The sequence below is a fragment of the Artibeus jamaicensis genome, unplaced genomic scaffold (genome assembly GCF_021234435.1).
Source record: "Artibeus jamaicensis isolate MK-2021 breed Jamaican fruit bat unplaced genomic scaffold, CSHL_Jam_final contig_414, whole genome shotgun sequence".
Taxonomy (NCBI): domain Eukaryota; kingdom Metazoa; phylum Chordata; class Mammalia; order Chiroptera; family Phyllostomidae; genus Artibeus; species Artibeus jamaicensis.
The window spans coordinates 1,825,256-1,846,877 of record NW_026521822.1 but is presented as its reverse complement, the minus strand read 5'-3'; positions in this window follow the sequence as shown (position 1 = coordinate 1,846,877).

Sequence of the window (21,622 nt, the reverse complement as noted above, 5' to 3'; positions counted from 1 at the left end):
AATGCTTTGTAGAATTCTCTTGTGAAACCACCTGGTCCATGGCTTTTGTGTGATGGGATTTTTTTGATTACTACTTCAATTTCTTTTGTTTTTGGTGTGTTCAGATTTTCTGTTTCTTTTTCATTAGGTTTTGGAAGATTATATTTTTCTAGAAATGTGTCCATTTCCCCTAGGTTTTCAAATTTATTGTCATACAGCTCTTCATAGTCATTTCTTACAATCCCTTCTATTTCTGTGGTATCAGTTGTAACCTCTCCTCTTTCATTATTGATTGTGTTTATTTGAGTTCTCTCTCTTCTTTTCTTGATGAGCCTATTAAAGGCTTGTCTATTTTGTTTATCTTTTCAAAGAACCAACTCCTGGATTCATTGATCCTTAGGATTGTGCTTTTAGTCTCTATGTCATTTAGTTCTGCTGTAATCTTGGTTATTTCCTTCCTTCTGCTTGCTCTGGGCTGTTTTTGTTGTTGTTCCTCGAGCTCTTGCAGGCACAGGATTAGGTTGTTTGTTTGAAATGTTTCTATTTTCTTTAGGTAGCCCTGTGTTGCTATAAAGTTCCCTCTCAGGACTGCCTTTGCTGTGTCCTATAAGTTTTGGGTTGTTGTGAGTTTGTTTTCATTTTGTTCCAGAAACTTTTTGATTTCTTCCCTAATATCATTCTTGACCCATTCATTGTTTAATAGCATACCATTCATTCTCCATGTTTTTGGGTGCTTTGGGTTTTTTTCTTTGGGGTCGGTTTACAATTTCAGTCCCTTGTGCTCAGAGAAGATGCTTGGTATGATTCCAATTTTCTTGAATTTGTTGAGGCTCATTTTGTGTCCTATCATGTGGTCTATCTTTGAAAATGTTTCATGTGCATTTGAAAAGAATGTGTATTTAGCTTCTTTGGGATGAAGGGCTCTATATATATCAGTTAAGTCCATTTCATCTAGGGTGTTGTTTAATGTCACAATATCTTTGTTGATAATTTGTTTGGAAGATCTGTCCATTCTTGATAGTGGGGTGTTAAAATCCCCTACTATAATTGTGTTGCTGTCAATATCTTTCTTGAAGTCCTCTAAGATTTTCCTTATATATTTTGGTGCTGCTATGTTGGGTGCATATGTATTCATGATATTAGTGTCTTCTTGGTGGATTCTTCCCTTGAGTATAATGAGGTGACCTTCTGGGTCTCTCTTTATGGCCCTTTTTTTCAAGTCTATTTTGTCTGATATGAGAATTGCTACCCCAGCTTTTTTTTCTTGTCCGTTTTCTTGGAAAACTTTTTTCCAGCCTTTCACTTTTAGTCTGTGGTGGTCTTTTGTCCTGAGGTGGGTCTCTTGTAGGCAGCATATGTGTGGGTCATGCTTTCTTATCCATTGAGCTATTCTGTGTCTTTTGATTGGAGCATTTAATCCATTTACATTTAAGGTTATTATTGATAGGTACTTATTCATTGCCATTTTTGTACCTGTGTTCCTCTCTGTCTGTCTCTTTTTCTTCCTTCCCTTAAAGAAGTCCTTTTAGTATTTCTTGTAGAGCTGGTTTGGTGGAGGCGTATTCTTTTAGGCTTCTTTTGTCTTGGAAGCTCTTTATTTGGCTTTCTATCTTGATTGAGAACCTTGCTGGGTAAAGTAGCCTTGGTTGTAGGCCTCTGGTTCTCATTACTTGGAATATTTCTTGCCTCTGGTTCTCATTACTTGGAATATTTCTCTTCTTGCTTGGAGTGTTTCCATTGAGAAGTCAGTAGCTAACCTTATTTGGACTCCCTTGTATGTTACTTCTTTTTTCTCCGTTGCTGCCTTTAAGATTCTCCCTTTGTCTTGGAATTTTGCCATTTTCATGATGATGTGTCTTGAAGTGGGCCTCCTTGGATTGCTCTTGATTGGGACTCTCTGTGATTCCTGGATTTGTGAGACTTTTTCTCTTATCAAATTAGGGAAATTTTCTCTCATTACTCGTTTAAATACATTTTCTATCCCTTGTTCTTCTTCTTCTCCTTCTGGTATTCCTATTATTTGGATATTATTACGTTTCATATTCTCTTGAATTTCTCTTAATCCCTCGTCATCTTTCTGAGCCTCTTTTCATTTTCTTGCTCTTTCTGTGAGATGCTTTCTACCTTGTCCTCCAACTCACTAATCCTATCCTCCGCTTCATCTATCCTACTTTTAAAACTTTCTACTATGTTCTTCAATTCGGAAATTGTATTCTTCATTTCCTCTTGTCCCTTGCTGATAGTTTCTATTTCCTTTTTCATGTTGCTGTAATTTGCAGAGAGATCATTGTAGTTCCCCTGTAGTTTCTGGTAGTTCACTGTGAGCTCTTTGAACTTCGTAATAACCAGTGCTTTGAATTCACTATCTGATAGTTGATCAGCCTCTATTTCATCTAACATTCTTTCTGAAGTTTCTGCTTTTTCTTTTATTTGGGGATTGTTTCTTTGTCTTCCCATTGTTTGAGACTCTTCTTGTTAGTCTCTGCTTCTAAAATTGATCTGTTTTGAAACCCTGGTTTTATGGTGTGAACTTCTGTGGTATGATCCTTGTGAAGTTCAGTGGTGCAGACTCCTTGAAGTTTCTTGATGTTCTTCGTCTCCACCTACTCTCATGCTGGTTCTCGCGATTGTCCCTGCGTTGGTCGCCTACCACTGCTGAATGTCCTGGCTCTAGTAGCTGCCTCCTCAAGAGCCCAGACCCGTTATTACGGCAGCGGCACAGGGGCCAAGAATGTCCCAGCTCCCGTAGCTGACTCCTCTGCTGCCGCCCAGGACCCTCACAGGGGTTTGCAGTGTCCCGGCGTCCGTACCTGACTCCCTGATATCCATCCCTGTCACTATGGAAGCAGCACCGGGGCTGGGAATGTCCCGTCTCCCTTAGATGGCTCCTCTGCCACCCAGGACCGTCGCAGGGGATTGGAGTGTCCTGGCTCCCGTACCTGACTCCCCGGTTCCCAGGCCTGTTGCTCTGGTGGCAGCACAGGGGCCGCGTGTGTCCCAGCTCCAGTAGCTGACTCTGCCGCTGTCTGGTGTTTCAGCATCGGTCACAATCTCTTGTCTTTTAATTTCATAAATGCTGGGTAACCGATGGTATATTGTGCTGTTTCTCTATAGATGTGCCAGGATTTTCACCCATGAGTACAGGAGCTAGCATCAGCTCCGTCCTACTCCGTCGCCATCTTTCCAGCATCCTCAATTTCTTCCTTTAATGTCTTATTGTTTTACTAGTATAGGCCTTTTATTTTCTTGGTTAAATTTATTTCTAGATTTTTTAATACAATTTTAAGTGTATTGTTAATTTCTCACTCTGAAGTTTCATCATTAATGTATAAAATGCAACCTATTTTTGAACAGTAATTTTTGTATTCTGCCACTTTACTGAGTTAATTTATCCATTCTAGTAGATTATTATCTCTTCTAATAGATTTTGGGTAAAGTCTTTGTATATATAGTATCAGATCACATACAAATAGTGACAGTTTTACTTCTTCCTTTCCAATTTAGGTGCCTTTTATTTCTTTTCCTTGTCTGATTGCTGTGGCTAGAACCTCTAATATTATGTTGAATAAAAGTGGAAATGAGCATCTTTGTCTTGTTTCTGATCTTAAGAAAAATATTCTTAGCTTCCTCCATTGAGTATAATATTAACTATTGGTTTGCCATATATGGCCTTCATTATGTTGAAAAGTGTTTGTAATATTTTCAAATAATCTTTTGTAGTTCTATGGTTTTAGTTGTTATTTCTCTTTCACTTCTGATTTTATTTATTTGGCTCCTTTATCCTTTCAGAACACCAGCTCCTAGTTTCAATGATCTTTTTAGACTATTTAATTTATTTACACTTTGATCTTTAATTCCTTCCTTCTTTGGGCTTTTGTTGTTGTTGTTCTTTGTCTAGTTCCTTTAGGTGTAAGCATAGATAGTCTATTTGAGATTTTTCTTGTTTTCTGACATAGGCTGAATTGCTATGAATTTCCTTCTTTAGAACTGTTTTGACTGTGTCCCACAGTTTTTGGATCATCGTGTTTTTATTTTTATGTGTCTCAGGACATTTTCCTTGATCTTGTTGTTAACCTTTTCATTGTTTGGTAGGTAGCATATGTTGGCGTTTATTTGTTTTCTTTTTATAATAGATTTCTAGTTTCAAACCATTGTGATCAGAGAAGATTCTTGATATGGTTTTAATCTTCTTAAGTTTTTTTACACTTGTTTGTGGCCTAATGTGCTCTATCCTGGAATATGTACTCTTGAAAAGAATGTATATTCTGCTGATTTGGGCTAAAATGTTTGAAAGATATCAATTACATTTATCTGGTCTAAGGTGTCATATAAGGTCACTATTTTCTTGTTGATTTTCAGTCTGGATCACCTATCTGTTCATGTCAGTGGGGTGTTAAGATTCCTTATTATGACTATATAATTGTCCATATATCCCTTCATGTTCATCAATATTTGCTTTATATATTTTGGTGCTCCAATTCAGGGTTCATATATCCTCTTGTTGGATTGATTCTTTTATCATTACGAAATGTCTTCTTCTGTGTTTTATTATAGCCATTGTTTTAAAGTCCATTTTGTCTAATATGTCTGTTATTTTTATTCTTCTTGTATGAAATATATTTTCTATCCCCTTACTTTCAGTCCATATGGGTCTTTCAATCTCCGGTGGGTCTCTTATAGACAGCATATATATAGGTCTTGTTTTCTTATCACTGAACCAACCTATCTCTTTTGAATCAAGCATCAATCTATTTATTTTAAAGTAATTATTAACAAGTATATAGTCATTACAAGTTTGTTATTTATATTTTTTATCTTTTTATGTTTCTTAAAGAAGTCCTTTTAACTTTTCTTGTAATTTTGGTCTGGCTGTAATAAACTCCTCTAGCTCTTTCTTGTCTGGGAAGCTCTTTATATCTCCTTTGATTCTAAATGGTAGCCTTGATGGGTACAGCAGTTTGGGTTATAGGTCTTTGCTTTGTATCACTTTGAATATTGTATGCCAGTCCCTCTGGCTTAAAATTTTTCTGTTGAAAATCAGCTGATAGTATTATAGGGCACCCTTTATATATAAATAACTGCTTTTCTCTTGCTGCTTTTAAGATTCTCTTTGTCTTTAACCTTTGCCATTTTAATTATGATGTGTCTTGGTGTGGGCCTCTTAGGTTCATATTTTTTGGGACTCTATACACTTCCTGGACTTGTCTTTCTATTTCCTTTGCAAGGTTAGATAATTTTTATGTCATTATTTCTTTAAATAAGTTTTCAATCCTTTGCTCTCTTTTTTTTTTCTTCTGGTTACTCTATGATGTGAGTGTTTGTCCACTTTATGTTGTCCTGGAAGCCCCTTAAACTTTGCTCATTTAAAAAAATTTTTTTCTTTTTGCTATTCTAACTAGGTGGTTTTCACTACATTGTCTCTTAAATCATTGATTTTTATCCTCTGTTTTATCTAATCTACTGTTGATTCCCTTTAATGCATTTTATTTCATTTATTTATGAATAAATGAAATAATATATATATCACATGAAATAATGTATTATTTAATACATAAAGAATAATGCATCTTTATATATTTATTTAATGTATTTCTCACTTTTGACTGGTTCATTTTTATGTTTTCTATCTCCATCTTTATGGTTCCTATCTCTTTGTTAAAGTTCTTACTGAGTTCGTCTACTCTTCCCCTAAGTTCATTAAGCATCATTGGAAATGGTGTTCTGAGCTCTGCATTTAGTAGATTTTTTTGTTACCATTTTGTTTAGTTATTTTTCTGTTTTTTCTTTTTTTTTCATTTGGGACATGTTTCTTTGTATCCTCATTTTTGGCTGACTCTTTGTATTTGTTTCTACATATTTGGTAGATCTGCTACATCTCCTGGTCTTGACAGAGTCACCTTATGTAGTAAGTGTCCTATGGGGCCCAGTGGCACAATCTCCCTGGTCCTCTGATCCAGGTGTTTTAAGCATGTCCCTCGTTTGGATTTTGTATGTCCTCCTATTGTAGTTGATCCTTGATTTTTGTTGTGATATCAGGAGGTGTTGACCCTCAGGATGACTGTCTATAAGGAACAGTCATGAGTGCAGTAGATGAGCTGTTGTTCAAGGGCTGATGCCAAAGAGTGGCATTTGCTTTCACAGGCTCTAGTGCCTGCAAAGTCTGCTTTTTGTGTATGTCATTTATGGAGTTGGTTGGGTGATGCTCTGGTGTGGTCTGAAACTGGCCACTGGGTGTGTTGGTTCTGAGGCCTCTTAGGAGTCTTGGTGCGGGTCCCGCCTTGGTGAACACCTTGGCTCTGCCCCTCAGATGTAACAGGTATGAACAGAACAAAACATTATGGCTCAAGCAGAATAACAGATCAAAGCCCCGGAACCAATACTTCTAAGTGACAAAGAGAGCCAACCTATCAGAGGCACAGTTCAAAACACTGGTGATCAGGATGCTCACAGAACTGGTTGATTGTGGTCACAAATTAGATGAAAAAAAATGAAGGCTACACTAAGGTAAAATAAAGGAAAATGCACAGGGAACCAATAGTGATGGAAAGGAAACTAAAACTCAAATCAATGGAGTGGACCAGAAGGAAGAAAGAAACAACCAAACAGAAAAGAACGAAAAAACAAGAATTCAAAACAATGAAGAGGGGCTAAGGAACCTCCAGGACATCTTTAAATGTTCCAACATACTAATCATAGGGGTACCAGAAGGGGAAGAGGAAGAGCAACAAGTGGGAAACTTATTTGAACAAATAATAAAGGAGAACTTCTCCAATCCGGCAAAGGAAATAGACTTCCAGGAATTCTGGGAAGCTCAGAGAGTCCCAAAGAAGTTGGACCCAAGGAGGAACACATCAAGGCAAATCATAATTACATCAGCCAAGATTCAAATGAAGGAGAGAATCCTAGAAGCAGCAAGAGCTAAGGGGATAGTCACCTACAAAGGAGTTCCCATCAGACTGTCAGCTGATTTCTCAAAAGAGACCTTGCAGGCAAGAAGGGGCTGGAAAGAAGTATTCCAAGTCATGAAATGCAAGGACCTACATCCAAGATTGCTCTATCCAGCAAAGCTATCATTTAGAATGGGAGGGCAGATAAAGTACTTCTCAGATAAGATCAAATTCAAGGAGTTCATCATCACCAAGCCCTTATTATATGAAATGTTAAAGGGACTTATCTAAGAAATAGAAGATAAAAAAGATGAACAGTGAAAGGACAGATAGTGGGGAGGGCAAGAATAGTATGGGAAATGTAGAAACTAAAGAAGTTGTGACACATGGACATGAACTAAAGGGGGGAATTTGGGGGGAGGGGGTGTCAGGGTGGAGGGGAATGAAGGGGGGAAATGGGACAACTGTAATGGCATAATCAATAAAATATACTTTTCAAAAAGTGAACACAGGCAGTATCTGCACTTCTCATTGCCCTTCCTGCATTGGACATGGCACCAAGAGAGGTCACCCACAAAGACAAAAGTCTATCCCATTACCAGGTCAGTCCCCATGGAAGCCCTTGCCAGGGCCCTTAATTTCTTATGTTAAAACAACAAATGAGGTGACCCCAGCAGAATCTCTAATAGGTAGCATGGGTCAAAAATTATTCTTTTGTACTGGTGTTTTTTTGTATGATGGGCTGAGATGAAAATTTGTCCTCTTCCTGGAAAGAGCTATAAATTAGTTTTATGCTGCTGTTAAATCCAGAGGTTGAACGGGTGGCAGGGGAGGGTTGGAAGTGGGGGAGGGTCAGCAAATAAGGCTTGACAGCTTCTAGGAACAAAGCTACTTCATAGACTATTGGAACAGGCAGGAGGCAACAGAAGACAATAAGATTGGGTCACAAAAGAAATTGATGCAGAGACTCTGAAATAAGTCAGTGAATTCTTTGAGGATCTGAACTGAATCTTATTTCTCCTTTTATTCCCACTATCTGGCAGACTTACTGAGTAAATTTACTAATAACTGATTGGATACATAGAACAACTGTGTCTCTCTTAGCCAGATCTGAATGAAACCAATTATACCACATCCGTATGAGTTCCCAATGAGTTCTCCAAGGCCAAAGGAGCCAATAAAAACAATGATGTTAAGCTACACTTTTTTCACATGTATTGTTCCATAAGCTATTAAGTAAAAAAAAAAACAAACAGCTTACAACTCTATACATATAATGCTTAGGTATTTATGAGAAATAAATACCTAAGTATATGAGAAATACCTTGGTGTATACTGAGAAAAGTATACACCAAAATGTTAATAGTGATACTGTCAGAATAGTGGCATGCTGCATTTTCTATCCTCTTCTTTATACAATGCAGAATTTTTAAAACAATTTTGTGATAATACATTTACATCTAATCAGGAAAAATGTTTTTGAAAAATTTACATCATCAGCTCGTAGTTAATCTTCTCTAGCAAAAGAGAACAGTGGTGTGGATCATCTAGAAAATGGGAAAAATCTCCCATGTTTAACTTTGGAATAGGCTATATATGTTTTCCCCCAGAGATTTATCTTCCTAATTATGCTTTGCTCTATACTTAATATTAGGATTCATTCTAAGTCCCTGAGCTTTCTTACCAGCTATTGAGCTGAAATGGATGGCAGGAAAAAGTCAGCTTGGAATGAAATGAAATATGAGCTACAGATAACCCACAGGCTGATTATTGTGCTTTGGCTGCACACACAGAGAGGAGGCAAAAAGCTCTGGAGGACTCAGTTCCTGTGCTCTTAAGCCAGACTCCTAAGGGTCAAAACACAGCTCCACTACTGCTAATGGTGAGGTCTTGGAAAAGATCCTCATCATTTCTGCACCCTGGTTTCCCATATGCAAACTGCAAGCGATAATAATGTCCACCTCCAGGAGCCAGGAGGAGGGTTAAATTAGATGACGCATGTAATGTGTTTAGCACAGGCCCTCAGCAGATGTCAGTCAGGATAATTATGTTTTGGGAAAACCCTTCAATTATTTGTGTTCATACACTTTCTTCCAAACACTTTAAAACACATTTTAACCTCTTCCTCATATCCTCTAAGAGTAGAACAAGCACTATCATTTCCATTTTATAGTAATGAAAACTAAGGCATGGAAAAGTAAAAAGAATTACTCTTGGATTTGTAAGGCATGGAAGAACTGTGACCACATCTTAGTTCTTGAGGAGTCTTCATTGCCATGTGTCCCACCCCCACCTCATCTCACACAATTGGGTTTGACTATGCCTCAGTAACAAGGAAGTTAGTGTTAAGTGCTTGACCAAGATCAAATGCAATAGAAATGCCAAGTTCTAGTCCTGGGACAAAATTGAAAAGACTCACATTCATTTGAGTCATTGTCATAAGGCTGGTTCATTAGCAGGGCTGGAATTGAGGACTTGTCATTTCTGTGTTGTATAGAGGAAGACTTCCTTCCAAAATATTCTCTGGTATTAGATTCATGGAAGAATTTTTAAGCAGCTATGGAATGGGGGAAGGTATGAAGAGAACAGAGTCCTCCCAAACTCCCTTTCCTTTACAGATAATTTATATGAAATCAGACCATTAAAGTGGGTTATAGCTCCTTCTTCACTTCCTATCTGAAGCACCTTTCTTCTACTCCCTCCCCTCCTGTTGGGTTTGACATTAAGAGAAGGAAAACAAAAAAGACAGGGCAGTTTGTACTCAGTCCTCTCCAAGACACTGGATAGGATACCACTTTGATCATTCTCCTACAGATCCCTTCCTGACTCTTGAAAGCATTTTCTCCCTCTACTAGAAAACCCAGGTCTGTGATGAGAGGGACCACATTTGCCTTGTTCACCATTTAATCACCAACACCTCACATGGTAACTGCTCAATACATATTTGTTTAATTAATTAGTGAGTGAATTAGTGAACAAATTCACTACATAACAGCAGGGTGGTATGGAAATCAATGGATGACACTGAAGAAGACATTTGTTTATGTATTATTACTACTTATAATTAAGAGGAGGTAGCTGCTTCTAAATTTGGAACATGATAATTCAATTACACAAATTGTAAGAGATTATAGATAGCTATTAAAAATGGATAATTTATTAATTAAAACTAAGCTCTCTCCTAAAAATGAATTAAAGTACTGTTTGAAAAAGAATATAAACCAACTTCCCATTTTGTACTTAAAAATTTCCTTGGCTATACTTCCCCCTGCCCCTCCTGTGAGGTTGGTCTGTGTTCAAAGCTCTGTATGGGCAGGAGGACTCCATATGACTAACAAGCCAACTTGATATCTTGCAGAATGGGGCAGCCCTTTGTTATGAAAGTGCTTTGAATAGTACCTAGGATAAGAGGTTGAAACTACTTAGGATAGAAAGTTGTAACAGAATCAGAGAGGTAAGAAGAGGAATGTCTGAGGTCATTAAGAATTGTGTATCTGATTCCAAAAGGGATACCTATGAGGATGTAAGTGGCAGGGATGTAAGTGGGATGTAAGTGGGTGCTCAAACCCTTCAATCATCAAAATGTGGTCTGTTACCCAGCAGCCTGGGCATCCAGGATCCCAGACCTGTTAAATCAGACTGCCTTTTCACAAGATGTCCAGATAAGTCCTGTGAATGCTGCCGTGTCTGAGGCTCACAGGTCCAGTCCTCTTTGTGGAGAAGTGAAAAAAGTTTTGCTGCTTATGAAATTCCAGGGGCCACAATGGGGGATTTATGCAAGTGCAGGGCATAAAATCCAGTGCATTAGATCAGTTCATTGAAGTTTTGCACATACATTCTCTTCTACAATACTTCCCAGAGCATGGGAAACAGCAGAGACAGGGCTCAAGGCCAGCCCCTGGTATGATCCCAAAAGTAACCCAAGTTGCAGGCATTGTGTGAGCTGCAACCATCCTGGCCTGCAGATGGTTGAGTCCAGGAAGTTAGTCTCCTTCCCCTTGAACCAGTTTGATATGCTTGTAGAAAGTAAACATTCTCCGACTAGGGACATGTAAACAAAACAAGACCTCATTGTGGTTTTAATTTGCATCTCTCTGATAGCTAACGATATTGAGCATCTCTTCATGTGTCTCTGGATATTCTGTATGTCCTCTTTAGAGAAGTGTCTGTTCAAGTCCTTTTCCCATTTTTTAATTGGGTTCGATGTCTTCCTAGAGTGGAGTCGTGTAAGTTCTTTGTATATTTTGGAGATTAAACCTTTGTCTGAGGTATCATTGGCAAATATGTTTTCCCATACAGTTGGTTGTCTTTTTAATTTAATACTGTTTTCTTTAGCCATGCAGAAGCTTTTTATTTTGATGAGATCCCATTTGTTTATTCTTTCCTTTATATTCCTTGCTCTAGGGCACATATCCGTAAAAATGTTGCTGCGTGGAATATCTGAGATTTTCTTGCCAATGTTCTCCCAGAGAGATGCAAATTAAAACCACAATGAGATACCACTTTATACCAGTCAGGATGGCTATAATAGACAAAGCAACAAACAACAAATGTTGGAGAGGGTGTGGGGAAAAGGGGACCTTAGTTCACTGTTGGTGGGATTGTAGACTGGTACAACCATTATGGAAAACAGTATGGAATTTTCTCAGAAAAATAAAAATCGACCTGCCTTTTGACCCAGCAATTCCACTGCTAGGATTATACCCCAAGAATCCTAAAACATCAATTTCAAAGAACCTATGCACCACAATGTTCATAGCAGCACAATTTACAATAGCCAAGAGTTGGAAGCAACCTAGGTGCCCATCAGTAAATGAATGGATCCAAAAATTGTGGTACATATACACCATGGAATTTTATGCAGCAGAGAGAAAGAAGGAGCTACTACCTTTTACAACAACATGGATGGAACTGGAAAGCATTACACTGAGTGAAATAGGCCAGGCATTGAAGGACAAATACCATATGATCTCACCTTTGACAGGAAGCTAAAGAATAAAACAAACAAGCAAACAGAATAAAAACAAAGACGCTGAAATAGAGAACAAGTGGGCAGCGACCAGAGGGGAGAGGGAGAGGGAAGGGAACTTAAGGGGAAAAAGGGGGAGGGATTTGGAGGAACAAGTATGAAAGACACAGAGATGAGGACTGGGGGCGGGGCAATGGGAGGGAGGGGGGAGACCGGGGGGGGGGGAGGGGAAAAAATGTACTTGAAAATTAACTAAATAAAATTTTTTAAAAAAACCCAAAAAACCAAAACAAGACCAATGTTAAAATGTAGCTGTGGTGAATTCTGGAAAGAAGTACACTTATTGACACAATTTTAATTGCCTTAATGTACATTGGACAATTATCTTAGCAGACACTAATAAACATGTTCCTTACAGACACACAGTGACTATAATAGCTTAAAGATGAATATTGGATTGATGAGCTATTAGGGGCTGGTGAGACTGTTAACCTCCCAAGACCAAGGTGTACCAATTCTCCTTCTGCCTTTCCATATCTTGCCCCCAGGCCTAAGATTTTTATTAAATACGTGCCCAGTGACTGAAAAAGCTTTAGAGTCAATAAAACAACCACCCCCACCTAACTTATGCGGATTTACTCAGACCTGTCTTCAGCTTTTTAGTGTCAACAGGCACCAAAGTCAAGCATTAGCCTCCTCTAATACTTTGGCATGCTGTGGTACTAGTTTCAGTCCTTAGCCCCTAATCTAGTCTCAGAGAGGAGACTTCTGCCCCTAGAACCAAAGGGCTAAACCTATACCATTCCAGGCATGGCTATGAATAACTGCATTGACTTTCATCTGATTTTCAGGCCCTGCATCTCCCTGGGAGTGTCAGCCATGACCTCCTTCTAAGCTCATGTGTCTCTTACTCTCCCTGGATACCCAGGTCCTGTCCCTGTGTGACTCTCATTCCCAACCTTCAGTCCACCTATTTATTATCATCACAGGCAACCAGAGCATTAAATGGCCAAATAAGCACATGCAAAAATGAAAGAAAGGACTTGCTAGGGTTCTTCCTTAAGTTTTATACAATATGCCCATTTAATATTGATCTAGAGACAATGGTCTTTTCTTTTCTTTTCTTTCTTTCTTTCTAGCATGCAGTGAAGGGCACAAATCTTTAGTGTATTATTCCATGGATATACATATATATGTATATAGATATTCATGTCTACATCTCTACATGTATGTATATCCATATACCACCACCTAAATCAAGAGTTAAAATATTTCTGTTCCCCCAGAGGCTCCCTCTTGTTTCTTCTCAGTCAGTATGCCCCCACACATAGATAACCACTGTGTGAACTTCTGTCACAATTGCATGTTTTTGAACTCCATACAAATAGAATGATTAAGTACATACTCTTCTGTGTCTAGCTTTTCTTTCTTTTTAAAAAATTTTTAAAAAGATTTTATTCATTTATCTTTAGAGGGGAAGGGAAGGAGAGAGGGAGAGAAATATCAATGTATGGTTGCCCCTTGTGAGTCCCCTGATGGGAACTGGCCTGCAACCCAGGCATGTGCCCTGACTGGGAATCGAACCGTGGTTGTTTGGTTCCCAGGCCCGCGCTCAATCCACTGAGCTACACCAGCCAGGGCTAGCTTTTCTTTATCCAATAGGTTTTGGAAAGCTATCCATGTTGCTGTGTGTAGTAGTAGTTCATTCTCTTGTTATAGCTGCGTAGTATTTTATTGTGTGACTATACCACAAAGCATCCATCTAAAGAACATTTAGGTGGTTTTTATATTTTTAATTAATTAATTATGAGTTAAGCCTTCTATAAATATTTGAGTATATATATATATATATTTCTATTTCATTATGTCCATTCTGTCAGGTGTTAAATGTAACTATAAAGAGTCTGAGATATTTCTCTATTTACAGGCTCACTCTGGTTTCATAGATTTACTAGCAGAAATTAAGGGAATTTTGTCACCCACAGCAATAGCAGCAGCCAGAGTATTGGCATTTTTGGACTTGTTGAGACCCACTTCCCACAGGGCAATAATATAAGTCTGTATGATGCCTGCAAATACAGTAGGTTGCATTACAAAAGCTTAGGGAGTCTAAATCTTTTATAATGGACAATAAACATATCTTCCCTTAGCTCTAGAGGAATAGAAGATCTCTGTGTCCCAAGGCTGTGAGAAGATCTGCCTTTTGCACCACAGTGAGTCATTGTGTCAGTATTTTAAAGCTGTTATCTATACAAATATTCTTGAAAATATAACCTGGAACAAAAGACATGTGATGCCTTGCTTGCAAGATGGACAAAAATGCAAGACCCCAATGGAGACTTGTTTCCCAGCTGGTATATGCCCAGGAGTGGAATTGCTCAGCCAAAGGGCTGGCATATATTTAGTTTTAATCAATACTGCCAGAAAAGTTTCACAAAGTGATTGTACTAGTTTATATTCCCATTAGCAATATACGAGATTTTAATTGCACTGCATCCTTGCCAACACTTGATAGTGTTGATCTGTTTCATTTCACCATTATGGTATTCCCATGCCTTTGTTTTTTCATGGACTCCTCCACATACAGAACTGCCTATATGTTATTTATAATGATGGTTCAGATCAACATGAATATTATTACCATTATCAAATTTTTATTTGTCAACTATATATTAATAGCCATATGCCAAGTAAGCAATGAGCAGTGTAAGTGTGAGGCTCTGGGGAAGCAGAAAACAGCAAGCTTCTCTCGAAACACATTTTAAGGATATAGAAAGTACCAGGTGGTTCCTAAACAAGGAAATTTTGTCTTAAGGGAAGGTACTACCTGTGCAATGCCATTCAAGCCTGGCCACCACGGATAAGAGCCCTGAGGGATAGATGCTTATTGGAAGAGAAAGGAGCACATTGGTGGAAAAGCTGGAAGGCCAATGGCCAGACCTTCTCATAGGATTGCCTAAACTTTCTAGCAGGACTGCACTGACAGAAATGCTTGTAAATGATAATGACGGTGATGATAACGATGATGGTGTAGCAGTCATTTCTTGAGTCCCACGTCTGTTCCAGGCACTAAAGTAGGTCTTTACATATATGAAATTAATGCTATACACTTCAGTTAGCATCTATTAGCCAGTGATGAAATGGAGGTACTCAGTACATGGCTTTTTGCTAATGAAAACATTGGTCCTGGTTGAAAGTTATCAGGGAGCTTAAGGCAGACTTGATGGCTTTGGTGTTTCTGTGATTTCATCCAATTCAGATATGAATCTAAATATTATGTAGGGTGAATTTCCTTAACTGGCATCTCAATCAGCTAGTTATTAAATAACAAAAATAATATAATAGTTATGATGATGATGACAACAATGATGATGATATCTGATTCTGGGCTAGGTACTATATAATGTACTTTGTATCTCATTCAGTCTTCACTTAAACCTTATGAGACATTACAATTCCAATTTTATAGATGAAGAACCTGAAACATAGAGAGGTTAACAGTCCACACTCTCATGGCTTTTAGTAGAAAAACCAGGATTCATGTCTAAGTTTGTCAGACTTCAAACATGTTTTCTCCCTACTTTGTATCACTGTCTTTCCATCTCTTCTTGGTCAAATGGCACATTTTCTATTTTAAGGACAGGTTTATAGGAAGGTCTAATTTGCTAAAGAAGATTATTGGAAAGTAAGCCTGCTGTTTGAACATAATCTTTTGTGTGAAATGATCTGGTCCTCTGCTCTTGACTTATGCATCTCTGGTATAATCACATGGGTGTGAGTTGATAATCATCCTCTGAAGGACTCTAGGGCATAGCCATGCCCCTGTATAGACTGTGCTTCCTTACAGTGAGGCCATTCCTAGTCATCTAGGTCAGAGGCAAATCCTCAGGTAGGAAACCAGACACACCTGGGATCAAGGACATGCATGAATAAACAGCACTCTCCATTGCCCACCTAGTTTCCTACTGACACTAGCAGTTCCACAGTATCAGCAGGCAGAGGCTGTGAGAAATCCATCAGAGTTGCCCAAAACTCTTATGGGGAGAAGTGGGAGAGGAGGAATGTTAATAGTCACATCAACTTTTTAGTGGCATATAAACTTTGCTGAGGTCTTCTAAGATGGAAAAGTTTAAGACCCAGAAGAATCTATCCATTCATTCAATATGAAACATTTATTGAGCTTTTTTAGGTACCAGATAATGTTCTACAGACAAAGCAGTGAATATAACCAAGTTATTACTCTCAAGAAACTTACATTACAGTAGGGGAGATAGTACACAGATAAATAAGTGGTCTACACTATAAATACATTATAATTATATTCAGTAGTCCCACCTTACCCATGGTTTCACTGTCCACAGTTTTACTTATCTGTAGTCAACCATGGTCTGAAAATATTAAATGGAAAATTCCAGATATTTTGAGAGAGACCACATTCACATAACTTTTATTATATTGTTATAACTGCTCTATTTTATTATTAGTGTTGTTGTTAAACTCTTACTGTGCCTGCTTTTTAATTTTTATTTTATTATTTTTCAAGTACAGTTTTCTGTATATTTCTCCCATCCCAGCCCACCCCTCCCCATGCTCCCCACCTCCCTCCCATTTCCACCCCCTTAGTTATTGTCCCTGTGTCCTTTATACTTGTTCCTCTAAATCCCTCCCTTTTTCCCCTTAAATTCCCTCCCCATGTGCCTGCTTTTTAAAATTAAACTTGATCATAGGTATGCATGTATAGTAAAAACATAGTATATATAGGGTTCAGTACTATCCACGGTTTTAGATATCCAATGGAACATATCCCTGGCAGATAATGGGAAATTACTTTAGTACTGATAGAAGCTATGAAGTAAAATAAAGCAAGGTAAGGAGACTGAGGCTTTGTTTTTTTATTAGGTAAGTGAAGGGCAGCCTCAAACTGAAGGTAATTATGGAACAGAGATGTGAACAAAGCGTGACAGTGAAACAGACAGGTTCTTGATAGTGTTCTAAGCACAGGAATTAGACAATTCAAAAGCCCTATAGTACTTGTAGACATCATGTTCAAAGAACAGCAAGTGGTCAATGTGTTTAGAGCAGAGTGAGCAAAGAAGTATGTGGGGGGCGGAGGGAAGAAGATGAGGCTAGAGATTTAGCCAGGGTATAGAATATGTTGGTTCTTTATGGCTATCAAAAGGCATTTGGTTGGGTTTCATTCTGAATTTGGTAGAAAACAATAAAAATATTTAGTGAGAAAAGGCAAGAATAGATGCAGCAAGACTCATGTATTAGTTTCTTAAGGCTGCCATACAAATAAACTCAGTGCCTCAAAATAACAGAAATTAATTCTCACACAGTTCTAGAGGTGTTGGCATGTGCACATTTAAAATTCAAAAATCAAGGTGTTGGCATATTCATGTACCCTCTGAAAGTTATTGGGGAGGATCCTTCTTTGCTGTTTCTTCTGGTAGCTCCTGTAATTCTTTGTCTTGTGGTCATATCATTCTAATCTCTCGCATGACCTTTTCCTCTGTTTGTGTATTTTCCTTTTCTGTCTCTTTTACAACACTTGTCATTGGGTTTAGAGCCTATCTGGATAATCCAGGAGGCTATCTATTCTAGCAGTGAAGAAAGGTGATGAGAATGACTTGCCCTCTGTGGTGGCAATCAGTTGGTGAGAAGTGGTTAGGTTGTATCGAGGTGACAAGTCAATAGGAAAGAGTCATTTATTCAGCCTGTCCATAATGTTTCTTGGGTACCTACTATGTTCTAAGCACTGTTGACTTTGGGGGGAGAAACAGATAATAATGCTCACACACCTGGAGCTCACATCATGGTCTAATAAGAAAATTGGACATTGAATAAGTTTGTTGAATATTATAAAGTAAACATGGAACAGACATACTTGACCTAGTCAGAGTGATCAACTCCCTAGGAGGAATACAACTTATACAGGCCAAAAGGTATGCTGGATGCAGAGCATAGGAAGGGCAGAGAGTTCTGGCAGACAGAGCAGAATGAGTTCCTAGTCACGATATCTTTAAAGAATAAGGCAAAGATAGTGTGTGGCCTTGGCAGCCTGGCTATCAGAATGTCTCAGCCCATCCAGGACACACCTCTACGAACACATCTCCTAAAACATCTGCTTCTGAAGTTTGTATTTGCATATGTGACCATTTTTAGCAAACCACCACCTCTCTAAGGTTACAGCATTGACTTCTACTGTGGTGACACTTGTTACTTGAGCAATACGGTTACCCACAATCTGAGTTTGTCCAGACTGGCTGAGGTTATGCTGCCAGCATGCTAAGCACATCTCCCTAGAGTCACCTCTGCAGTCCTGAAGTCATCCTGTGGAGACGGTCATAGTTAATGGTTTTCAATTCATTACATTTTAACCTCCAAACAGCTCACAGAGTCACTGCTAATTGTAGATATAAAAATTTGACTACACAAAAAGGTGCATTTAATAAAAAAGTCTTTCATCTACAAGATTCATAAAACTCATTAGCATTCTCAGAACCTCACAGATGAAAGACAGAGCTAACGAGTGAATGAAGATGGCTCAGTATTCTTTTGACTATGTGGTTTGATTGCAGTCCTGCTCTTAACATTTGCAAGGCTCAAGGCAAAAGTGCAAATGGAGGTCCATACACTATATGTCTAAATACAAGTGAAAATCAAGGTAAGAGACTCCTAAAATATATTCTACTCTCCTACCTTAATAATTTATAATTATTAATAATGAAGTATCAATAATACCTTCATAATGATCTGGATGGTCACAGCCTCCAGCCAGTGACATGTTTCTTTTTCTTCCAAATGAAACATAATCTTACCCTGTGATGAACCTCAGGCAAAGGCAAATGGAAGCTGCAGTCTATACATCCATGCTCTGCTCATAGGACCACAAAATAGTCACCCATTGGCCACACCTTCTGGATATTGGATCCCAGGAACAGCACAAGCTACAGGAAACTGACTCAGAGCCATCGTGTAAGAAATTCTATAATCCTGCATATCTAGAGTATGGTCTAGAGGGGCCAGCTCAAGGTCCCTGGGTATGTACAACCCATTAGTACCTCATCTCATAAGGAGGGGTATAGCTGGAGGAGAACCAGTGATCTTTGGCTGAGGGAAGTATGGTGCATTCAGCTTCTTGCTGGGTCAATCAATGGTCCTGCCATGTGTGGAAAGGGAAAGAGTGTCTAGATCAGTCTAGGAGGTAGATTTTCTGGTTGATCCAATAGACAGCTTCCCAAACAACTTCTGAGAGACATTCTGCTTTTAATAAAAGGAATGCCTGAGATTTAGAGTAATTTCTATAATAAGTAAAAGCAAAGAAAGTATCTGTCTGGCATGAAAAATTTCTTCTTCAAACCTGTTATTTGACTTCCTATGATGGCAACTGATCATGCACCAGCATCTCTTCCTAGTCAAAGCCCTATGCATATTCTACGTCTCATAACTATTGGGTTCTGGGTGAGGAGCTACCAAGAAATCTTCCTGATGAGCTGAAAGCTGTAAACCGACATGGACACACACATTTCTATAGCAGCCAAGAAGGAAAGAGCCTCTAACTAGAGATAGCCATTCCATGAATATGGTCCAGAACAGGATTCCATCTATAAATCATTCATTCATTCAAGCAACAAATATTTACTGAGGATCTACTAGGCCCCAAAGTGCTGAAAATGCCCACCACTGGACTAGCACTGGGCCCTTGCCCTCTGCCCTTCATGACTTCCAGCCTAGTTGAAAAAGAAAGTCTTGAATTAGTGATTTTCAATATAAATTGAAATAAGTAGTGAATTGTATGGACATATCTTTACTGTTGCTTGACTGACAGAGCAGGGACAGAAACAAACAACATCCCTACTTTATAGAGACTGATGATCTCAAACAGACAACACTAATTGGAATTGTGGCTGACTCACCGAATCAAATTAGCGTTATACTCATGAATGAAGCTGTCATTAATTTGTCAATGAGTTGTACAATTACATGTCATATATGTATTGTGTGTTGAACACTGTGCTAGCAGTGAGGATATGTGAACAACGAGTCCCCATCCTGAAGGAGCTCAACAGGCCAGAAACTACTCATGTGTAAGGCAACCAGTATTGAGCAGCCAAGAGCCAGGATCTAGGAACTAAAGAAGGGCACTACAAGCTCAAGGAATGAGTCATACTTTCTGTTTTCACAGTGCCACCTACCTATTCCTAGCAGTCCCTCATATAGCCCTGTCACATAGCCAGGGACTATACTTATAAGATGACTAGCTTGATCAGAAGGCTTTTGAGGTCATAGGACCAATATGTGTGTATGCATCTATATGGACCCCTTTTTACAGGTTTTTACCCATGGATATTGTTTTTAAAATTTTGTGTCCACCAAAATTATTATTCTTCAGTTTTATCAGTGATACTCATTTCCCTCTTTTCTAATTAGTTAGTGAACATAAGCCCAAGACTTAAGTCTGTGTGTTTGCTAAGCAATGTCTTTATGCTCAATTCATATCATTTTAATTACTAGTAAAGATACTATGTATACAGTGATATATCAAAGGCAAAATTTTGATAGCCTTAGAGATGGCATCAGACAACTGTAAGTACTTTTAAAAATATATAAATTTTTAATTATGCTATTATAGTTGTCCCATTTTTTTCCTTTTCCCCAACCCCGTCCCCCATTAGCTCTTGCAACCCCCCTTTACTTTGTGTCCATGTGTCATGCATATAAGTTACTTCAGCTACTCCATTTCCTATACTGTTCTTAACATCCCTCTGTCTATTTTATACCTACCAATTTGTGCTTTTTTTCTCTGTCTTTATTTAATTGTGGTTCAAATACGGTTGTCTCCATTCCCCCCACCACTCTCCACCACCCCAGCCATCCCCATCTTCCACCCTTCGTGCTACTCCTCTTTGGCTTAGTCTATCTGTTCTTTATACATGTTCCTTGACAACCCATTGCCTTTCCCCCCATTATCCCCTACCACCTCACCACTGGTTACTGTCAATTTGTTCTTATTTTCAATGTCTCTGGTTATATTCTGCTCGCTTATTTGTTTTGTAGATTAGGTCCTACTTATAGGTGAGATAATATGGTATTTGTTTTTCACCACCTGGCTTATTTCACTAAGGATAGCTCTCTAGTCCATCCATGCTGTTACAAAAGGTAGGAGCTCTTTTCTTTCTTCTGTGTAATATTCCATTGTGTAAATGTACCACATTTCTCCGATCCACTCATTTACTGATGGGCACTTAGGTTGCTTCTAGCACTCGGCTATTGTAAACTGTGCTGCTTTGAACATTGGGGCGCATAGGTTCATTTGGATTGGTGTTTCAGAATTCTTAGTATAATCTCAACAGTGGGGTTGCCAGGTGAAAAGGCAGTTCCATTTTGAGTTTTCTGAGCAAATCCCATTCTGTTTTACACAGCGCTTGCACCAATCTACATTACCACCAACAGTGTACTAGGGTTTACCCTAAAAACTCACCAGCACTCGTTCATTGATTTGGTTATGATGGCCATTAAGACCAGTGTGAAGAGATCTCAGTGTGATTTTAATTTGCATCTCTCTAATGGCTAATGATGCTGAGCATCCTTTCATATATTTCTGGACCCTCTGTATGCCCTCCTTGGAGAAGTGTCTGTTCAGGTCTTTTGCACAATTTTTAACTGGGTTGTTTGTCTTCCTGGAGTGGAGTTGTGTGAGTTCTTTATATATTTTGGAGATCAAACCCTTGTCCAAGTAATCATTTGCAAATATATTTTCCCATATGACTGGCTCCCTTTTCAT